The sequence below is a fragment of the Hyla sarda genome, unplaced genomic scaffold (assembly GCF_029499605.1).
Source record: "Hyla sarda isolate aHylSar1 unplaced genomic scaffold, aHylSar1.hap1 scaffold_1984, whole genome shotgun sequence".
NCBI classification, from domain to species: Eukaryota; Metazoa; Chordata; class Amphibia; order Anura; family Hylidae; genus Hyla; species Hyla sarda.
This window is the reverse complement of record NW_026608643.1, coordinates 24,639-47,406: the sequence shown is the minus strand read 5'-3', so window position 1 is coordinate 47,406 and position 22,768 is coordinate 24,639. Positions and strand designations below refer to the sequence as shown.

Below are 22,768 nucleotides of genomic sequence, written 5' to 3'. Positions count from 1 at the left end.
TATGTGTGACATTTCTGCGACTTTAGCTTCTAGAGCATTTTTACAACATTATACATAGGTGCTGAATACATAAAAAGCGACTGTTCAGCGACAGACAAGTCGCATCGGCTGAAAGTAGGCCAGAATGTCAGTCCATGTTGGAGCAGGTTTAGATACAGTCTAAAGCATAGATCTCAAAGTCTGTGCACAGAATTTAGCAAGGGCCTCGCACCTTCTGATGCATCAGGTAGGTGCACAATAGCATAGCCTAACCCTCTGTACTTTGGTCTATATTGATGCGGGACATAGACAGCCAGCTGATGACCAATCCATTAGTGCAATGGATGGCTGGAAGCATTTGTCTTTGCCTTTGCAATACCACAGAAGCAATGCATGGTCAATGTACAGCAATGACACACCTGTGTGAACAGCCAGGAGACCCCCCCCCCCCCCCATGTTATGTTACATAGTTACATAGTTAGTACGGTCGAAAAAAGACATATGTCCATCAAGTTCAACCAGGGAATTAAGGGGTAGGGGTGTGGCGCGATATTGGGGAAGGGATGAGATTTTATATTTCTTCATAAGCATTAATCTTATTTTGTCAATTAGGAACATTCAGCACCCACCCGCTATCAAGGCAGCTGCCTATCATGTCATGCCCTACCTGCACAGGTGTGCTGGCTACTCAAATGATCCAATTAAGGAGGCCATTTAGTCAGCAGCAGCAGAAGTCCTGTGCCTGGACGCTCCAACAGGGGCCAGACACAAGCAGAAGCAGAAGCAGCAGAAGCAGCAGCAGCACCACCTTTTGTTTTTTGGCTGCAGCAGCAGCAAGGCCCACAGGGCTGGCTAGCTGGCTAGCCAGCAAGCAGGTAGCAATGAAAGTAGGAATCTTTCTTTTTAACCCTGTAAGGGGGTGGTGCACTGTACCCGAAGATACTGCCATATCGGGTCAATGCATAGGGCGACGGAAGCAAGCTTCGAAATCGGCCCCCGTTCTCAAAAATCCATTTAATATATGGTCCCCAGATAGGGGACGTATCAGATATTAAACTGATAAGAACAGATACTACACTTGATCTTAGCCAAAAGGCCGAGAAGCGATAACCGTGAAAGGGGCGGGCCCAACAAGGTCCCCTTCATGGGCACTATCACTGCTTGCTGTCAGGGAGGCTGCCAGACAATTTTCCATGCACACTCTGGGCTGGGGGGCAGTCAACCACCAGTACACACAGCAGAACCTAAACCCATACCATTATTGCTAAGCAGCAAGACAGGGGCCCATTGCACTCCCACGGGGCCTTTTTAAATGCAATCCATAACCCGGATTTGCCAGGAACCCTTCTTACTCCTCCTACTTGCATGTGACACTGGGCTTAGGATCTGCATAGGAAACACACACACAAGCACACACCTACCTTTGTTGCCTGCAGATGCCTCCTTGGCTGTCCCCAAACGGTATCAAACCAACACCCACGGGAAGCTGTAAGCATAGAGGACATGCCTGCACCCCATTGGACTTACCTGTGTGGGTTAAATCCGGGTTATTTGACAACCTATGGCGGTGATGGTTCTGCTCAGGCAGAGCAGTGCTGATGCTCCTCATAAAGCTGTCGCTGCTGTGAAGGTTCTAGGTGACATCACAAATCCCTATGGTTACATACACAACAAAGCTGGGTTGTTGTTGTTTACACTCTGCAAGGCCTGTGGAAGTGAGTGACATCATAGCACTGTAGTTCTGAGGGTTCAAGATGGATGCAACAATCTCCTGTTGCTTCTATGAAGGCCGTAATAGACGACATCACCAAACAGCTCCATAGTCACATACACAGCAAAGGAGAGATGTTGTTTACACCTAGTGATGTCAGTGGTATTGAGTGACATCACAGCACAGTGCTAAGGCTCCTGGGCCTGGACACAGCAGCGGCTGCAATATCTCAACGGAGAATACGTTTATATCTATGTGTGTGTGTGCGCATATATATATATATATATATATATATATATATATTTCTCCGCCGAAATCACTTTTAAACCCATTTCCACCTTTTTTTCCCTTCTCTTCCTCTTACTTTTTTTTCACGTTTTTTTACGTTTTTCTCCTTTTCGCCTCTTTTCTGGGCGTATTATTCTTCTTTTTCTTCTTTTTTTTCGTCTAATGCATACCCCATCAGTGCAGCAATGCTTATTCAATACCGCCAGCAGATGGAGACACTGGGGGATAATTTTCTAAGGATTTATACTGATTTTTCCTGTCTGAATTTGTCGCACAGAAAGTTGCAGGCCAAATATGTGTGACATTTCTGCGACTTTAGCTTCTAGAGCATTTTTACAACATTATACATAGGTGCTGAATACATAAAAAGCGACTGTTCAGCGACAGACAAGTCGCATCGGCTGAAAGTAGGCCAGAATGTCAGTCCATGTTGGAGCAGGTTTAGATACAGTCTAAAGCATAGATCTCAAAGTCTGTGCACAGAATTTAGCAAGGGCCTCGCACCTTCTGATGCATCAGGTAGGTGCACAATAGCATAGCCTAACCCTCTGTACTTTGGTCTATATTGATGCGGGACATAGACAGCCAGCTGATGACCAATCCATTAGTGCAATGGATGGCTGGAAGCATTTGTCTTTGCCTTTGCAATACCACAGAAGCAATGCATGGTCAATGTACAGCAATGACACACCTGTGTGAACAGCCAGGAGACCCCCCCCCCCCCATGTTATGTTACATAGTTACATAGTTAGTACGGTCGAAAAAAGACATATGTCCATCAAGTTCAACCAGGGAATTAAGGGGTAGGGGTGTGGCGCGATATTGGGGAAGGGATGAGATTTTATATTTCTTCATAAGCATTAATCTTATTTTGTCAATTAGGAACATTCAGCACCCACCCGCTATCAAGGCAGCTGCCTATCATGTCATGCCCTACCTGCACAGGTGTGCTGGCTACTCAAATGATCCAATTAAGGAGGCCATTTAGTCAGCAGCAGCAGAAGTCCTGTGCCTGGACGCTCCAACAGGGGCCAGACACAAGCAGAAGCAGAAGCAGCAGAAGCAGCAGCAGCACCACCTTTTGTTTTTTGGCTGCAGCAGCAGCAAGGCCCACAGGGCTGGCTAGCTGGCTAGCCAGCAAGCAGGTAGCAATGAAAGTAGGAATCTTTCTTTTTAACCCTGTAAGGGGGTGGTGCACTGTACCCGAAGATACTGCCATATCGGGTCAATGCATAGGGCGACGGAAGCAAGCTTCGAAATCGGCCCCCGTTCTCAAAAATCCATTTAATATATGGTCCCCAGATAGGGGACGTATCAGATATTAAACTGATAAGAACAGATACTACACTTGATCTTAGCCAAAAGGCCGAGAAGCGATAACCGTGAAAGGGGCGGGCCCAACAAGGTCCCCTTCATGGGCACTATCACTGCTTGCTGTCAGGGAGGCTGCCAGACAATTTTCCATGCACACTCTGGGCTGGGGGGCAGTCAACCACCAGTACACACAGCAGAACCTAAACCCATACCATTATTGCTAAGCAGCAAGACAGGGGCCCATTGCACTCCCACGGGGCCTTTTTAAATGCAATCCATAACCCGGATTTGCCAGGAACCCTTCTTACTCCTCCTACTTGCATGTGACACTGGGCTTAGGATCTGCATAGGAAACACACACACAAGCACACACCTACCTTTGTTGCCTGCAGATGCCTCCTTGGCTGTCCCCAAACGGTATCAAACCAACACCCACGGGAAGCTGTAAGCATAGAGGACATGCCTGCACCCCATTGGACTTACCTGTGTGGGTTAAATCCGGGTTATTTGACAACCTATGGCGGTGATGGTTCTGCTCAGGCAGAGCAGTGCTGATGCTCCTCATAAAGCTGTCGCTGCTGTGAAGGTTCTAGGTGACATCACAAATCCCTATGGTTACATACACAACAAAGCTGGGTTGTTGTTGTTTACACTCTGCAAGGCCTGTGGAAGTGAGTGACATCATAGCACTGTAGTTCTGAGGGTTCAAGATGGATGCAACAATCTCCTGTTGCTTCTATGAAGGCCGTAATAGACGACATCACCAAACAGCTCCATAGTCACATACACAGCAAAGGAGAGATGTTGTTTACACCTAGTGATGTCAGTGGTATTGAGTGACATCACAGCACAGTGCTAAGGCTCCTGGGCCTGGACACAGCAGCGGCTGCAATATCTCAACGGAGAATACGTTTATATCTATGTGTGTGTGTGCGCATATATATATATATATATATATATATATATATATATATATATATATATATATATTTCTCCGCCGAAATCACTTTTAAACCCATTTCCACCTTTTTTTCCCTTCTCTTCCTCTTACTTTTTTTTCACGTTTTTTTACGTTTTTCTCCTTTTCGCCTCTTTTCTGGGCGTATTATTCTTCTTTTTCTTCTTTTTTTTCGTCTAATGCATACCCCATCAGTGCAGCAATGCTTATTCAATACCGCCAGCAGATGGAGACACTGGGGGATAATTTTCTAAGGATTTATACTGATTTTTCCTGTCTGAATTTGTCGCACAGAAAGTTGCAGGCCAAATATGTGTGACATTTCTGCGACTTTAGCTTCTAGAGCATTTTTACAACATTATACATAGGTGCTGAATACATAAAAAGCGACTGTTCAGCGACAGACAAGTCGCATCGGCTGAAAGTAGGCCAGAATGTCAGTCCATGTTGGAGCAGGTTTAGATACAGTCTAAAGCATAGATCTCAAAGTCTGTGCACAGAATTTAGCAAGGGCCTCGCACCTTCTGATGCATCAGGTAGGTGCACAATAGCATAGCCTAACCCTCTGTACTTTGGTCTATATTGATGCGGGACATAGACAGCCAGCTGATGACCAATCCATTAGTGCAATGGATGGCTGGAAGCATTTGTCTTTGCCTTTGCAATACCACAGAAGCAATGCATGGTCAATGTACAGCAATGACACACCTGTGTGAACAGCCAGGAGACCCCCCCCCCCATGTTATGTTACATAGTTACATAGTTAGTACGGTCGAAAAAAGACATATGTCCATCAAGTTCAACCAGGGAATTAAGGGGTAGGGGTGTGGCGCGATATTGGGGAAGGGATGAGATTTTATATTTCTTCATAAGCATTAATCTTATTTTGTCAATTAGGAACATTCAGCACCCACCCGCTATCAAGGCAGCTGCCTATCATGTCATGCCCTACCTGCACAGGTGTGCTGGCTACTCAAATGATCCAATTAAGGAGGCCATTTAGTCAGCAGCAGCAGAAGTCCTGTGCCTGGACGCTCCAACAGGGGCCGGACACAAGCAGAAGCAGCAGAAGCAGCAGAAGCAGCAGCAGCACCACCTTTTGTTTTTTGGCTGCAGCAGCAGCAAGGCCCACAGGGCTGGCTAGCTGGCTAGCCAGCAAGCAGGTAGCAATGAAAGTAGGAATCTTTCTTTTTAACCCTGTAAGGGGGTGGTGCACTGTACCCGAAGATACTGCCATATCGGGTCAATGCATAGGGCGACGGAAGCAAGCTTCGAAATCGGCCCCCGTTCTCAAAAATCCATTTAATATATGGTCCCCAGATAGGGGACGTATCAGATATTAAACTGATAAGAACAGATACTACACTTGATCTTAGCCAAAAGGCCGAGAAGCGATAACCGTGAAAGGGGCGGGCCCAACAAGGTCCCCTTCATGGGCACTATCACTGCTTGCTGTCAGGGAGGCTGCCAGACAATTTTCCATGCACACTCTGGGCTGGGGGGCAGTCAACCACCAGTACACACAGCAGAACCTAAACCCATACCATTATTGCTAAGCAGCAAGACAGGGGCCCATTGCACTCCCACGGGGCCTTTTTAAATGCAATCCATAACCCGTATTTGCCAGGAACCCTTCTACTCCTCCTACTTGCATGTGACACTGGGCTTAGGATCTGCATAGGAAACACACACACAAGCACACACCTACCTTTGTTGCCTGCAGATGCCTCCTTGGCTGTCCCCAAACGGTATCAAACCAACACCCACGGGAAGCTGTAAGCATAGAGGACATGCCTGCACCCCATTGGACTTACCTGTGTGGGTTAAATCCGGGTTATTTGACAACCTATGGCGGTGATGGTTCTGCTCAGGCAGAGCAGTGCTGATGCTCCTCATAAAGCTGTCGCTGCTGTGAAGGTTCTAGGTGACATCACAAATCCCTATGGTTACATACACAACAAAGCTGGGTTGTTGTTGTTTACACTCTGCAAGGCCTGTGGAAGTGAGTGACATCATAGCACTGTAGTTCTGAGGGTTCAAGATGGATGCAACAATCTCCTGTTGCTTCTATGAAGGCCGTAATAGACGACATCACCAAACAGCTCCATAGTCACATACACAGCAAAGGAGAGATGTTGTTTACACCTAGTGATGTCAGTGGTATTGAGTGACATCACAGCACAGTGCTAAGGCTCCTGGGCCTGGACACAGCAGCGGCTGCAATATCTCAACGGAGAATACGTTTATATCTATGTGTGTGTGTGCGCATATATATATATATATATATATATATATATATATATATATATATATTTCTCCGCCGAAATCACTTTTAAACCCATTTCCACCTTTTTTTCCCTTCTCTTCCTCTTACTTTTTTTTCACGTTTTTTTACGTTTTTCTCCTTTTCGCCTCTTTTCTGGGCGTATTATTCTTCTTTTTCTTCTTTTTTTTCGTCTAATGCATACCCCATCAGTGCAGCAATGCTTATTCAATACCGCCAGCAGATGGAGACACTGGGGGATAATTTTCTAAGGATTTATACTGATTTTTCCTGTCTGAATTTGTCGCACAGAAAGTTGCAGGCCAAATATGTGTGACATTTCTGCGACTTTAGCTTCTAGAGCATTTTTACAACATTATACATAGGTGCTGAATACATAAAAAGCGACTGTTCAGCGACAGACAAGTCGCATCGGCTGAAAGTAGGCCAGAATGTCAGTCCATGTTGGAGCAGGTTTAGATACAGTCTAAAGCATAGATCTCAAAGTCTGTGCACAGAATTTAGCAAGGGCCTCGCACCTTCTGATGCATCAGGTAGGTGCACAATAGCATAGCCTACCCTCTGTACTTTGGTCTATATTGATGCGGGACATAGACAGCCAGCTGATGACCAATCCATTAGTGCAATGGATGGCTGGAAGCATTTGTCTTTGCCTTTGCAATACCACAGAAGCAATGCATGGTCAATGTACAGCAATGACACACCTGTGTGAACAGCCAGGAGACCCCCCCCCCCCATGTTATGTTACATAGTTACATAGTTAGTACGGTCGAAAAAAGACATATGTCCATCAAGTTCAACCAGGGAATTAAGGGGTAGGGGTGTGGCGCGATATTGGGGAAGGGATGAGATTTTATATTTCTTCATAAGCATTAATCTTATTTTGTCAATTAGGAACATTCAGCACCCACCCGCTATCAAGGCAGCTGCCTATCATGTCATGCCCTACCTGCACAGGTGTGCTGGCTACTCAAATGATCCAATTAAGGAGGCCATTTAGTCAGCAGCAGCAGAAGTCCTGTGCCTGGACGCTCCAACAGGGGCCAGACACAAGCAGAAGCAGAAGCAGCAGAAGCAGCAGCAGCACCACCTTTTGTTTTTTGGCTGCAGCAGCAGCAAGGCCCACAGGGCTGGCTAGCTGGCTAGCCAGCAAGCAGGTAGCAATGAAAGTAGGAATCTTTCTTTTTAACCCTGTAAGGGGGTGGTGCACTGTACCCGAAGATACTGCCATATCGGGTCAATGCATAGGGCGACGGAAGCAAGCTTCGAAATCGGCCCCCATTCTCAAAAATCCATTTAATATATGGTCCCCAGATAGGGGACGTATCAGATATTAAACTGATAAGAACAGATACTACACTTGATCTTAGCCAAAAGGCCGAGAAGCGATAACCGTGAAAGGGGCGGGCCCAACAAGGTCCCCTTCATGGGCACTATCACTGCTTGCTGTCAGGGAGGCTGCCAGACAATTTTCCATGCACACTCTGGGCTGGGGGGCAGTCAATCACCAGTACACACAGCAGAACCTAAACCCATACCATTATTGCTAAGCAGCAAGACAGGGGCCCATTGCACTCCCACGGGGCCTTTTTAAATGCAATCCATAACCCGGATTTGCCAGGAACCCTTCTTACTCCTCCTACTTGCATGTGACACTGGGCTTAGGATCTGCATAGGAAACACACACACAAGCACACACCTACCTTTGTTGCCTGCAGATGCCTCCTTGGCTGTCCCCAAACGGTATCAAACCAACACCCACGGGAAGCTGTAAGCATAGAGGACATGCCTGCACCCCATTGGACTTACCTGTGTGGGTTAAATCCGGGTTATTTGACAACCTATGGCGGTGATGGTTCTGCTCAGGCAGAGCAGTGCTGATGCTCCTCATAAAGCTGTCGCTGCTGTGAAGGTTCTAGGTGACATCACAAATCCCTATGGTTACATACACAACAAAGCTGGGTTGTTGTTGTTTACACTCTGCAAGGCCTGTGGAAGTGAGTGACATCATAGCACTGTAGTTCTGAGGGTTCAAGATGGATGCAACAATCTCCTGTTGCTTCTATGAAGGCCGTAATAGACGACATCACCAAACAGCTCCATAGTCACATACAGAGCAAAGGAGAGATGTTGTTTACACCTAGTGATGTCAGTGGTATTGAGTGACATCACAGCACAGTGCTAAGGCTCCTGGGCCTGGACACAGCAGCGGCTGCAATATCTCAACGGAGAATACGTTTATATCTATGTGTGTGTGTGCGCATATATATATATATATATATATATATATATATATATATATATATATATATTTCTCCGCCGAAATCACTTTTAAACCCATTTCCACCTTTTTTTCCCTTCTCTTCCTCTTACTTTTTTTTCACGTTTTTTTACGTTTTTCTCCTTTTCGCCTCTTTTCTGGGCGTATTATTCTTCTTTTTCTTCTTTTTTTTCGTCTAATGCATACCCCATCAGTGCAGCAATGCTTATTCAATACCGCCAGCAGATGGAGACACTGGGGGATAATTTTCTAAGGATTTATACTGATTTTTCCTGTCTGAATTTGTCGCACAGAAAGTTGCAGGCCAAATATGTGTGACATTTCTGCGACTTTAGCTTCTAGAGCATTTTTACAACATTATACATAGGTGCTGAATACATAAAAAGCGACTGTTCAGCGACAGACAAGTCGCATCGGCTGAAAGTAGGCCAGAATGTCAGTCCATGTTGGAGCAGGTTTAGATACAGTCTAAAACATAGATCTCAAAGTCTGTGCACAGAATTTAGCAAGGGCCTCGCACCTTCTGATGCATCAGGTAGGTGCACAATAGCATAGCCTAACCCTCTGTACTTTGGTCTATATTGATGCGGGACATAGACAGCCAGCTGATGACCAATCCATTAGTGCAATGGATGGCTGGAAGCATTTGTCTTTGCCTTTGCAATACCACAGAAGCAATGCATGGTCAATGTACAGCAATGACACACCTGTGTGAACAGCCAGGAGACCCCCCCCCCCCATGTTATGTTACATAGTTACATAGTTAGTACGGTCGAAAAAAGACATATGTCCATCAAGTTCAACCAGGGAATTAAGGGGTAGGGGTGTGGCGCGATATTGGGGAAGGGATGAGATTTTATATTTCTTCATAAGCATTAATCTTATTTTGTCAATTAGGAACATTCAGCACCCACCCGCTATCAAGGCAGCTGCCTATCATGTCATGCCCTACCTGCACAGGTGTGCTGGCTACTCAAATGATCCAATTAAGGAGGCCATTTAGTCAGCAGCAGCAGAAGTCCTGTGCCTGGACGCTCCAACAGGGGCCAGACACAAGCAGAAGCAGAAGCAGCAGAAGCAGCAGCAGCACCACCTTTTGTTTTTTGGCTGCAGCAGCAGCAAGGCCCACAGGGCTGGCTAGCTGGCTAGCCAGCAAGCAGGTAGCAATGAAAGTAGGAATCTTTCTTTTTAACCCTGTAAGGGGGTGGTGCACTGTACCCGAAGATACTGCCATATCGGGTCAATGCATAGGGCGACGGAAGCAAGCTTCGAAATCGGCCCCCGTTCTCAAAAATCCATTTAATATATGGTCCCCAGATAGGGGACGTATCAGATATTAAACTGATAAGAACAGATACTACACTTGATCTTAGCCAAAAGGCCGAGAAGCGATAACCGTGAAAGGGGCGGGCCCAACAAGGTCCCCTTCATGGGCACTATCACTGCTTGCTGTCAGGGAGGCTGCCAGACAATTTTCCATGCACACTCTGGGCTGGGGGGCAGTCAACCACCAGTACACACAGCAGAACCTAAACCCATACCATTATTGCTAAGCAGCAAGACAGGGGCCCATTGCACTCCCACGGGGCCTTTTTAAATGCAATCCATAACCCGGATTTGCCAGGAACCCTTCTTACTCCTCCTACTTGCATGTGACACTGGGCTTAGGATCTGCATAGGAAACACACACACAAGCACACACCTACCTTTGTTGCCTGCAGATGCCTCCTTGGCTGTCCCCAAACGGTATCAAACCAACACCCACGGGAAGCTGTAAGCATAGAGGACATGCCTGCACCCCATTGGACTTACCTGTGTGGGTTAAATCCGGGTTATTTGACAACCTATGGCGGTGATGGTTCTGCTCAGGCAGAGCAGTGCTGATGCTCCTCATAAAGCTGTCGCTGCTGTGAAGGTTCTAGGTGACATCACAAATCCCTATGGTTACATACACAACAAAGCTGGGTTGTTGTTGTTTACACTCTGCAAGGCCTGTGGAAGTGAGTGACATCATAGCACTGTAGTTCTGAGGGTTCAAGATGGATGCAACAATCTCCTGTTGCTTCTATGAAGGCCGTAATAGACGACATCACCAAACAGCTCCATAGTCACATACACAGCAAAGGAGAGATGTTGTTTACACCTAGTGATGTCAGTGGTATTGAGTGACATCACAGCACAGTGCTAAGGCTCCTGGGCCTGGACACAGCAGCGGCTGCAATATCTCAACGGAGAATACGTTTATATCTATGTGTGTGTGTGCGCATATATATATATATATATATATATATATATATATATATATATTTCTCCGCCGAAATCACTTTTAAACCCATTTCCACCTTTTTTTCCCTTCTCTTCCTCTTACTTTTTTTTCACGTTTTTTTACGTTTTTCTCCTTTTCGCCTCTTTTCTGGGCGTATTATTCTTCTTTTTCTTCTTTTTTTTCGTCTAATGCATACCCCATCAGTGCAGCAATGCTTATTCAATACCGCCAGCAGATGGAGACACTGGGGGATAATTTTCTAAGGATTTATACTGATTTTTCCTGTCTGAATTTGTCGCACAGAAAGTTGCAGGCCAAATATGTGTGACATTTCTGCGACTTTAGCTTCTAGAGCATTTTTACAACATTATACATAGGTGCTGAATACATAAAAAGCGCGACTGTTCAGCGACAGACAAGTCGCATCGGCTGAAAGTAGGCCAGAATGTCAGTCCATGTTGGAGCAGGTTTAGATACAGTCTAAAGCATAGATCTCAAAGTCTGTGCACAGAATTTAGCAAGGGCCTCGCACCTTCTGATGCATCAGGTAGGTGCACAATAGCATAGCCTAACCCTCTGTACTTTGGTCTATATTGATGCGGGACATAGACAGCCAGCTGATGACCAATCCATTAGTGCAATGGATGGCTGGAAGCATTTGTCTTTGCCTTTGCAATACCACAGAAGCAATGCATGGTCAATGTACAGCAATGACACACCTGTGTGAACAGCCAGGAGACCCCCCCCCCCCATGTTATGTTACATAGTTACATAGTTAGTACGGTCGAAAAAAGACATATGTCCATCAAGTTCAACCAGGGAATTAAGGGGTAGGGGTGTGGCGCGATATTGGGGAAGGGATGAGATTTTATATTTCTTCATAAGCATTAATCTTATTTTGTCAATTAGGAACATTCAGCACCCACCCGCTATCAAGGCAGCTGCCTATCATGTCATGCCCTACCTGCACAGGTGTGCTGGCTACTCAAATGATCCAATTAAGGAGGCCATTTAGTCAGCAGCAGCAGAAGTCCTGTGCCTGGACGCTCCAACAGGGGCCAGACACAAGCAGAAGCAGCAGAAGCAGCAGCAGCACCACCTTTTGTTTTTTGGCTGCAGCAGCAGCAAGGCCCACAGGGCTGGCTAGCTGGCTAGCCAGCAAGCAGGTAGCAATGAAAGTAGGAATCTTTCTTTTTAACCCTGTAAGGGGGTGGTGCACTGTACCCGAAGATACTGCCATATCGGGTCAATGCATAGGGCGACGGAAGCAAGCTTCGAAATCGGCCCCCGTTCTCAAAAATCCATTTAATATATGGTCCCCAGATAGGGGACGTATCAGATATTAAACTGATAAGAACAGATACTACACTTGATCTTAGCCAAAAGGCCGAGAAGCGATAACCGTGAAAGGGGCGGGCCCAACAAGGTCCCCTTCATGGGCACTATCACTGCTTGCTGTCAGGGAGGCTGCCAGACAATTTTCCATGCACACTCTGGGCTGGGGGGCAGTCAACCACCAGTACACACAGCAGAACCTAAACCCATACCATTATTGCTAAGCAGCAAGACAGGGGCCCATTGCACTCCCACGGGGCCTTTTTAAATGCAATCCATAACCCGGATTTGCCAGGAACCCTTCTTACTCCTCCTACTTGCATGTGACACTGGGCTTAGGATCTGCATAGGAAACACACACACAAGCACACACCTACCTTTGTTGCCTGCAGATGCCTCCTTGGCTGTCCCCAAACGGTATCAAACCAACACCCACGGGAAGCTGTAAGCATAGAGGACATGCCTGCACCCCATTGGACTTACCTGTGTGGGTTAAATCCGGGTTATTTGACAACCTATGGCGGTGATGGTTCTGCTCAGGCAGAGCAGTGCTGATGCTCCTCATAAAGCTGTCGCTGCTGTGAAGGTTCTAGGTGACATCACAAATCCCTATGGTTACATACACAACAAAGCTGGGTTGTTGTTGTTTACACTCTGCAAGGCCTGTGGAAGTGAGTGACATCATAGCACTGTAGTTCTGAGGGTTCTAGATGGATGCAACAATCTCCTGTTGCTTCTATGAAGGCCATAATAGACGACATCACCAAACAGCTCCATAGTCACATACACAGCAAAGGAGAGATGTTGTTTACACCTAGTGATGTCAGTGGTATTGAGTGACATCACAGCACAGTGCTAAGGCTCCTGGGCCTGGACACAGCAGCGGCTGCAATATCTCAACGGAGAATACGTTTATATATATGTGTGTGTGTGCGCGTATATATATATATATATATATATATATATATATATATATATATATATTCTCCGCCGAAATCACTTTTAAACCCATTTCCACCTTTTTTTCCCTTCTCTTCCTCTTACTTTTTTTTCACGTTTTTTTTACGTTTTTCTCCTTTTCGCCTCTTTTCTGGGCGTATTATTCTTCTTTTTCTTCTTTTTTTTCGTCTAATGCATACCCCATCAGTGCAGCAATGCTTATTCAATACCGCCAGCAGATGGAGACACTGGGGGATAATTTTCTAAGGATTTATACTGATTTTTCCTGTCTGAATTTGTCGCACAGAAAGTTGCAGGCCAAATATGTGTGACATTTCTGCGACTTTAGCTTCTAGAGCATTTTTACAACATTATACATAGGTGCTGAATACATAAAAAGCGACTGTTCAGCGACAGACAAGTCGCATCGGCTGAAAGTAGGCCAGAATGTCAGTCCATGTTGGAGCAGGTTTAGATACAGTCTAAAGTATAGATCTCAAAGTCTGTGCACAGAATTTAGCAAGGGCCTCGCACCTTCTGATGCATCAGGTAGGTGCACAATAGCATAGCCTAACCCTCTGTACTTTGGTCTATATTGATGCGGGACATAGACAGCCAGCTGATGACCAATCCATTAGTGCAATGGATGGCTGGAAGCATTTGTCTTTGCCTTTGCAATACCACAGAAGCAATGCATGGTCAATGTACAGCAATGACACACCTGTGTGAACAGCCAGGAGACCCCCCCCCCCCCCCCCATGTTATGTTACATAGTTACATAGTTAGTACGGTCGAAAAAAGACATATGTCCATCAAGTTCAACCAGGGAATTAAGGGGTAGGGGTGTGGCGCGATATTGGGGAAGGGATGAGATTTTATATTTCTTCATAAGCATTAATCTTATTTTGTCAATTAGGAACATTCAGCACCCACCCGCTATCAAGGCAGCTGCCTATCATGTCATGCCCTACCTGCACAGGTGTGCTGGCTACTCAAATGATCCAATTAAGGAGGCCATTTAGTCAGCAGCAGCAGAAGTCCTGTGCCTGGACGCTCCAACAGCGGCCAGACACAAGCAGAAGCAGCAGAAGCAGCAGCAGCAGCACCACCTTTTGTTTTTTGGCTGCAGCAGCAAGGCCCACAGGGCTGGCTAGCTGGCTAGCCAGCAAGCAGGTAGCAATGAAAGTAGGAATCTTTCTTTTTAACCCTGTAAGGGGGTGGTGCACTGTACCCGAAGATACTGCCATATCGGGTCAATGCATAGGGCGACGGAAGCAAGCTTCGAAATCGGCCCCCGTTCTCAAAAATCCATTTAATATATGGTCCCCAGATAGGGGACGTATCAGATATTAAACTGATAAGAACAGATACTACACTTGATCTTAGCCAAAAGGCCGAGAAGCGATAACCGTGAAAGGGGCGGGCCCAACAAGGTCCCCTTCATGGGCACTATCACTGCTTGCTGTCAGGGAGGCTGCCAGACAATTTTCCATGCACACTCTGGGCTGGGGGGCAGTCAACCACCAGTACACACAGCAGAACCTAAACCCATACCATTATTGCTAAGCAGCAAGACAGGGGCCCATTGCACTCCCACGGGGCCTTTTTAAATGCAATCCATAACCCGGATTTGCCAGGAACCCTTCTTACTCCTCCTACTTGCATGTGACACTGGGCTTAGGATCTGCATAGGAAACACACACACAAGCACACACCTACCTTTGTTGCCTGCAGATGCCTCCTTGGCTGTCCCCAAACGGTATCAAACCAACACCCACGGGAAGCTGTAAGCATAGAGGACATGCCTGCACCCCATTGGACTTACCTGTGTGGGTTAAATCCGGGTTATTTGACAACCTATGGCGGTGATGGTTCTGCTCAGGCAGAGCAGTGCTGATGCTCCTCATAAAGCTGTCGCTGCTGTGAAGGTTCTAGGTGACATCACAAATCCCTATGGTTACATACACAACAAAGCTGGGTTGTTGTTGTTTACACTCTGCAAGGCCTGTGGAAGTGAGTGACATCATAGCACTGTAGTTCTGAGGGTTCTAGATGGATGCAACAATCTCCTGTTGCTTCTATGAAGGCCATAATAGACGACATCACCAAACAGCTCCATAGTCACATACACAGCAAAGGAGAGATGTTGTTTACACCTAGTGATGTCAGTGGTATTGAGTGACATCACAGCACAGTGCTAAGGCTCCTGGGCCTGGACACAGCAGCGGCTGCAATATCTCAACGGAGAATACGTTTATATATATGTGTGTGTGTGCGAGTATATATATATATATATATATATATATATATATATATATATATATATATTTCTCCGCCGAAATCACTTTTAAACCCATTTCCACCTTTTTTTCCCTTCTCTTCCTCTTACTTTTTTTTCACGTTTTTTTACGTTTTTCTCCTTTTCGCCTCTTTTCTGGGCGTATTATTCTTCTTTTTCTTCTTTTTTTTCGTCTAATGCATACCCCATCAGTGCAGCAATGCTTATTCAATACCGCCAGCAGATGGAGACACTGGGGGATAATTTTCTAAGGATTTATACTGATTTTTCCTGTCTGAATTTGTCGCACAGAAAGTTGCAGGCCAAATATGTGTGACATTTCTGCGACTTTAGCTTCTAGAGCATTTTTACAACATTATACATAGGTGCTGAATACATAAAAAGCGACTGTTCAGCGACAGACAAGTCGCATCGGCTGAAAGTAGGCCAGAATGTCAGTCCATGTTGGAGCAGGTTTAGATACAGTCTAAAGTATAGATCTCAAAGTCTGTGCACAGAATTTAGCAAGGGCCTCGCACCTTCTGATGCATCAGGTAGGTGCACAATAGCATAGCCTAACCCTCTGTACTTTGGTCTATATTGATGCGGGACATAGACAGCCAGCTGATGACCAATCCATTAGTGCAATGGATGGCTGGAAGCATTTGTCTTTGCCTTTGCAATACCACAGAAGCAATGCATGGTCAATGTACAGCAATGACACACCTGTGTGAACAGCCAGGAGACCCCCCCCCCCCCCCCATGTTATGTTACATAGTTACATAGTTAGTACGGTCGAAAAAAGACATATGTCCATCAAGTTCAACCAGGGAATTAAGGGGTAGGGGTGTGGCGCGATATTGGGGAAGGGATGAGATTTTATATTTCTTCATAAGCATTAATCTTATTTTGTCAATTAGGAACATTCAGCACCCACCCGCTATCAAGGCAGCTGCCTAATATGTCATGCCCTACCTGCACAGGTGTGCTGGCTACTCAAATGATCCAATTAAGGAGGCCATTTAGTCAGCAGCAGCAGAAGTCCTGTGCCTGGACGCTCCAACAGCGGCCAGACACAAGCAGAAGCAGCAGAAGCAGCAGCAGCAGCACCACCTTTTGTTTTTTGGCTGCAGCAGCAAGGCCCACAGGGCTGGCTAGCTGGCTAGCCAGCAAGCAGGTAGCAATGAAAGTAGGAATCTTTCTTTTTAACCCTGTAAGGGGGTGGTGCACTGTACCCGAAGATACTGCCATATCGGGTCAATGCATAGGGCGACGGAAGCAAGCTTCGAAATCGGCCCCCGTTCTCAAAAATCCATTTAATATATGGTCCCCAGATAGGGGACGTATCAGATATTAAACTGATAAGAACAGATACTACACTTGATCTTAGCCAAAAGGCCGAGAAGCGATAACCGTGAAAGGGGCGGGCCCAACAAGGTCCCCTTCATGGGCACTATCACTGCTTGCTGTCAGGGAGGCTGCCAGACAATTTTCCATGCACACTCTGGGCTGGGGGGCAGTCAACCACCAGTACACACAGCAGAACCTAAACCCATACCATTATTGCTAAGCAGCAAGACAGGGGCCCATTGCACTCCCACGGGGCCTTTTTAAATGCAATCCATAACCCGGATTTGCCAGGAACCCTTCTTACTCCTCCTACTTGCATGTGACACTGGGCTTAGGATCTGCATAGGAAACACACACACAAGCACACACCTACCTTTGTTGCCTGCAGATGCCTCCTTGGCTGTCCCCAAACGGTATCAAACCAACACCCACGGGAAGCTGTAAGCATAGAGGACATGCCTGCACCCCATTGGACTTACCTGTGTGGGTTAAATCCGGGTTATTTGACAACCTATGGCGGTGATGGTTCTGCTCAGGCAGAGCAGTGCTGATGCTCCTCATAAAGCTGTCGCTGCTGTGAAGGTTCTAGGTGACATCACAAATCCCTATGGTTACATACACAACAAAGCTGGGTTGTTGTTGTTTACACTCTGCAAGGCCTGTGGAAGTGAGTGACATCATAGCACTGTAGTTCTGAGGGTTCTAGATGGATGCAACAATCTCCTGTTGCTTCTATGAAGGCCATAATAGACGACATCACCAAACAGCTCCATAGTCACATACACAGCAAAGGAGAGATGTTGTTTACACCTAGTGATGTCAGTGGTATTGAGTGACATCACAGCACAGTGCTAAGGCTCCTGGGCCTGGACACAGCAGCGGCTGCAATATCTCAACGGAGAATACGTTTATATATATGTGTGTGTGCGCGTGTATATATATATATATATATATATATATATATATATATATATATTCTCCGCCGAAATCACTTTTAAACCCATTTCCACCTTTTTTTCCCTTCTCTTCCTCTTACTTTTTTTTCACGTTTTTTTACGTTTTTCTCCTTTTCGCCTCTTTTCTGGGCGTATTATTCTTCTTTTTCTTCTTTTTTTTCGTCTAATGCATACCCCATCAGTGCAGCAATGCTTATTCAATACCGCCAGCAGATGGAGACACTGGGGGATAATTTTCTAAGGATTTATACTGATTTTTCCTGTCTGAATTTGTCGCACAGAAAGTTGCAGGCCAAATATGTGTGACATTTCTGCGACTTTAGCTTCTAGAGCATTTTTACAACATTATACATAGGTGCTGAATACATAAAAAGCGACTGTTCAGCGACAGACAAGTCGCATCGGCTGAAAGTAGGCCAGAATGTCAGTCCATGTTGGAGCAGGTTTAGATACAGTCTAAAGTATAGATCTCAAAGTCTGTGCACAGAATTTAGCAAGGGCCTCGCACCTTCTGATGCATCAGGTAGGTGCACAATAGCATAGCCTAACCCTCTGTACTTTGGTCTATATTGATGCGGGACATAGACAGCCAGCTGATGACCAATCCATTAGTGCAATGGATGGCTGGAAGCATTTGTCTTTGCCTTTGCAATACCACAGAAGCAATGCATGGTCAATGTACAGCAATGACACACCTGTGTGAACAGCCAGGAGACCCCCCCCCCCCCCCCATGTTATGTTACATAGTTACATAGTTAGTACGGTCGAAAAAAGACATATGTCCATCAAGTTCAACCAGGGAATTAAGGGGTAGGGGTGTGGCGCGATATTGGGGAAGGGATGAGATTTTATATTTCTTCATAAGCATTAATCTTATTTTGTCAATTAGGAACATTCAGCACCCACCCGCTATCAAGGCAGCTGCCTATCATGTCATGCCCTACCTGCACAGGTGTGCTGGCTACTCAAATGATCCAATTAAGGAGGCCATTTAGTCAGCAGCAGCAGAAGTCCTGTGCCTGGACGCTCCAACAGCGGCCAGACACAAGCAGAAGCAGCAGAAGCAGCAGCAGCAGCACCACCTTTTGTTTTTTGGCTGCAGCAGCAAGGCCCACAGGGCTGGCTAGCTGGCTAGCCAGCAAGCAGGTAGCAATGAAAGTAGGAATCTTTCTTTTTAACCCTGTAAGGGGGTGGTGCACTGTACCCGAAGATACTGCCATATCGGGTCAATGCATAGGGCGACGGAAGCAAGCTTCGAAATCGGCCCCCGTTCTCAAAAATCCATTTAATATATGGTCCCCAGATAGGGGACGTATCAGATATTAAACTGATAAGAACAGATACTACACTTGATCTTAGCCAAAAGGCCGAGAAGCGATAACCGTGAAAGGGGCGGGCCCAACAAGGTCCCCTTCATGGGCACTATCACTGCTTGCTGTCAGGGAGGCTGCCAGACAATTTTCCATGCACACTCTGGGCTGGGGGGCAGTCAACCACCAGTACACACAGCAGAACCTAAACCCATACCATTATTGCTAAGCAGCAAGACAGGGGCCCATTGCACTCCCACGGGGCCTTTTTAAATGCAATCCATAACCCGGATTTGCCAGGAACCCTTCTTACTCCTCCTACTTGCATGTGACACTGGGCTTAGGATCTGCATAGGAAACACACACACAAGCACACACCTACCTTTGTTGCCTGCAGATGCCTCCTTGGCTGTCCCCAAACGGTATCAAACCAACACCCACGGGAAGCTGTAAGCATAGAGGACATGCCTGCACCCCATTGGACTTACCTGTGTGGGTTAAATCCGGGTTATTTGACAACCTATGGCGGTGATGGTTCTGCTCAGGCAGAGCAGTGCTGATGCTCCTCATAAAGCTGTCGCTGCTGTGAAGGTTCTAGGTGACATCACAAATCCCTATGGTTACATACACAACAAAGCTGGGTTGTTGTTGTTTACACTCTGCAAGGCCTGTGGAAGTGAGTGACATCATAGCACTGTAGTTCTGAGGGTTCTAGATGGATGCAACAATCTCCTGTTGCTTCTATGAAGGCCATAATAGACGACATCACCAAACAGCTCCATAGTCACATACACAGCAAAGGAGAGATGTTGTTTACACCTAGTGATGTCAGTGGTATTGAGTGACATCACAGCACAGTGCTAAGGCTCCTGGGCCTGGACACAGCAGCGGCTGCAATATCTCAACGGAGAATACGTTTATATATATGTGTGTGTGTGCGCGTATATATATATATATATATATATATATATATATATATATTTCTCCGCCGAAATCACTTTTAAACCCATTTCCACCTTTTTTTCCCTTCTCTTCCTCTTACTTTTTTTTCACGTTTTTTTACGTTTTTCTCCTTTTCGCCTCTTTTCTGGGCGTATTATTCTTCTTTTTCTTCTTTTTTTTCGTCTAATGCATACCCCATCAGTGCAGCAATGCTTATTCAATACCGCCAGCAGATGGAGACACTGGGGGATAATTTTCTAAGGATTTATACTGATTTTTCCTGTCTGAATTTGTCGCACAGAAAGTTGCAGGCCAAATATGTGTGACATTTCTGCGACTTTAGCTTCTAGAGCATTTTTACAACATTATACATAGGTGCTGAATACATAAAAAGCGACTGTTCAGCGACAGACAAGTCGCATCGGCTGAAAGTAGGCCAGAATGTCAGTCCATGTTGGAGCAGGTTTAGATACAGTCTAAAGTATAGATCTCAAAGTCTGTGCACAGAATTTAGCAAGGGCCTCGCACCTTCTGATGCATCAGGTAGGTGCACAATAGCATAGCCTAACCCTCTGTACTTTGGTCTATATTGATGCGGGACATAGACAGCCAGCTGATGACCAATCCATTAGTGCAATGGATGGCTGGAAGCATTTGTCTTTGCCTTTGCAATACCACAGAAGCAATGCATGGTCAATGTACAGCAATGACACACCTGTGTGAACAGCCAGGAGACCCCCCCCATGTTATGTTACATAGTTACATAGTTAGTACGGTCGAAAAAAGACATATGTCCATCAAGTTCAACCAGGGAATTAAGGGGTAGGGGTGTGGCGCGATATTGGGGAAGGGATGAGATTTTATATTTCTTCATAAGCATTAATCTTATTTTGTCAATTAGGAACATTCAGCACCCACCCGCTATCAAGGCAGCTGCCTATCATGTCATGCCCTACCTGCACAGGTGTGCTGGCTACTCAAATGATCCAATTAAGGAGGCCATTTAGTCAGCAGCAGCAGAAGTCCTGTGCCTGGACGCTCCAACAGCGGCCAGACACAAGCAGAAGCAGCAGAAGCAGCAGCAGCAGCAGCAGCACCACCTTTTGTTTTTTGGCTGCAGCAGCAAGGCCCACAGGGCTGGCTAGCTGGCTAGCCAGCAAGCAGGTAGCAATGAAAGTAGGAATCTTTCTTTTAAACCCTGTAAGGGGGTGGTGCACTGTACCCGAAGATACTGCCATATCGGGTCAATGCATAGGGCGACGGAAGCAAGCTTCGAAATCGGCCCCCGTTCTCAAAAATCCATTTAATATATGGTCCCCAGATAGGGGACGTATCAGATATGAAACTGATAAGAACAGATACTACACTTGATCTTAGCCAAAAGGCCGAGAAGCGATAACCGTGAAAGGGGCGGGCCCAACAAGGTCCCCTTCATGGGCACTATCACTGCTTGCTGTCAGGGAGGCTGCCAGACAATTTTCCATGCACACTCTGGGCTGGGGGGCAGTCAACCACCAGTACACACAGCAGAACCTAAACCCATACCATTATTGCTAAGCAGCAAGACAGGGGCCCATTGCACTCCCACGGGGCCTTTTTAAATGCAATCCATAACCCGGATTTGCCAGGAACCCTTCTTACTCCTCCTACTTGCATGTGACACTGGGCTTAGGATCTGCATAGGAAACACACACACAAGCACACACCTACCTTTGTTGCCTGCAGATGCCTCCTTGGCTGTCCCCAAACGGTATCAAACCAACACCCACGGGAAGCTGTAAGCATAGAGGACATGCCTGCACCCCATTGGACTTACCTGTGTGGGTTAAATCCGGGTTATTTGACAACCTATGGCGGTGATGGTTCTGCTCAGGCAGAGCAGTGCTGATGCTCCTCATAAAGCTGTCGCTGCTGTGAAGGTTCTAGGTGACATCACAAATCCCTATGGTTACATACACAACAAAGCTGGGTTGTTGTTGTTTACACTCTGCAAGGCCTGTGGAAGTGAGTGACATCATAGCACTGTAGTTCTGAGGGTTCTAGATGGATGCAACAATCTCCTGTTGCTTCTATGAAGGCCATAATAGACGACATCACCAAACAGCTCCATAGTCACATACACAGCAAAGGAGAGATGTTGTTTACACCTAGTGATGTCAGTGGTATTGAGTGACATCACAGCACAGTGCTAAGGCTCCTGGGCCTGGACACAGCAGCGGCTGCAATATCTCAACGGAGAATACGTTTATATATATGTGTGTGTGTGCGCGTATATATATATATATATATATATATATATATATATATATATATATTTCTCCGCCGAAATCACTTTTAAACCCATTTCCACCTTTTTTTCCCTTCTCTTCCTCTTACTTTTTTTTCACGTTTTTTTACGTTTTTCTCCTTTTCGCCTCTTTTCTGGGCGTATTATTCTTCTTTTTCTTCTTTTTTTTCGTCTAATGCATACCCCATCAGTGCAGCAATGCTTATTCAATACCGCCAGCAGATGGAGACACTGGGGGATAATTTTCTAAGGATTTATACTGATTTTTCCTGTCTGAATTTGTCGCACAG

At 46.1% G+C, this 22,768-nt stretch overlaps 10 non-coding genes across 10 annotated transcripts; all 10 read right to left on the bottom strand.

The window, feature by feature from the left end:
- Nucleotides 1–896: 896 nt before the first annotated feature.
- Nucleotides 897–1,087, bottom strand: LOC130317275 (U2 spliceosomal RNA). The gene has a single exon (XR_008864430.1). It is a non-coding gene; the product is annotated as a U2 spliceosomal RNA (small nuclear RNA).
- A 2,078-nt stretch (nucleotides 1,088–3,165) lies between these two features.
- Nucleotides 3,166–3,356, bottom strand: LOC130317274 (U2 spliceosomal RNA). Its single transcript, XR_008864429.1, has one exon. It is a non-coding gene; the product is annotated as a U2 spliceosomal RNA (small nuclear RNA).
- Nucleotides 3,357–5,455: 2,099 nt separating this feature from the next.
- On the bottom strand, nucleotides 5,456–5,646 carry LOC130317273 (U2 spliceosomal RNA). The gene has a single exon (XR_008864428.1). It is a non-coding gene; the product is annotated as a U2 spliceosomal RNA (small nuclear RNA).
- A 2,087-nt stretch (nucleotides 5,647–7,733) lies between these two features.
- On the bottom strand, nucleotides 7,734–7,924 carry LOC130317269 (U2 spliceosomal RNA). Its single transcript, XR_008864424.1, has one exon. It is a non-coding gene; the product is annotated as a U2 spliceosomal RNA (small nuclear RNA).
- Nucleotides 7,925–10,017: 2,093 nt separating this feature from the next.
- LOC130317272 (U2 spliceosomal RNA) lies at nucleotides 10,018–10,208 on the bottom strand. Its single transcript, XR_008864427.1, has one exon. It is a non-coding gene; the product is annotated as a U2 spliceosomal RNA (small nuclear RNA).
- Nucleotides 10,209–12,289: 2,081 nt separating this feature from the next.
- On the bottom strand, nucleotides 12,290–12,480 carry LOC130317271 (U2 spliceosomal RNA). Its single transcript, XR_008864426.1, has one exon. It is a non-coding gene; the product is annotated as a U2 spliceosomal RNA (small nuclear RNA).
- A 2,090-nt stretch (nucleotides 12,481–14,570) lies between these two features.
- On the bottom strand, nucleotides 14,571–14,761 carry LOC130317270 (U2 spliceosomal RNA). The gene has a single exon (XR_008864425.1). It is a non-coding gene; the product is annotated as a U2 spliceosomal RNA (small nuclear RNA).
- Nucleotides 14,762–16,852: 2,091 nt separating this feature from the next.
- On the bottom strand, nucleotides 16,853–17,043 carry LOC130317293 (U2 spliceosomal RNA). Its single transcript, XR_008864442.1, has one exon. It is a non-coding gene; the product is annotated as a U2 spliceosomal RNA (small nuclear RNA).
- Nucleotides 17,044–19,127: 2,084 nt separating this feature from the next.
- LOC130317292 (U2 spliceosomal RNA) lies at nucleotides 19,128–19,318 on the bottom strand. The gene has a single exon (XR_008864441.1). It is a non-coding gene; the product is annotated as a U2 spliceosomal RNA (small nuclear RNA).
- Nucleotides 19,319–21,397: 2,079 nt separating this feature from the next.
- Nucleotides 21,398–21,588, bottom strand: LOC130317283 (U2 spliceosomal RNA). Its single transcript, XR_008864437.1, has one exon. It is a non-coding gene; the product is annotated as a U2 spliceosomal RNA (small nuclear RNA).
- Between the last annotated feature and the right edge of the window lie 1,180 nt (nucleotides 21,589–22,768).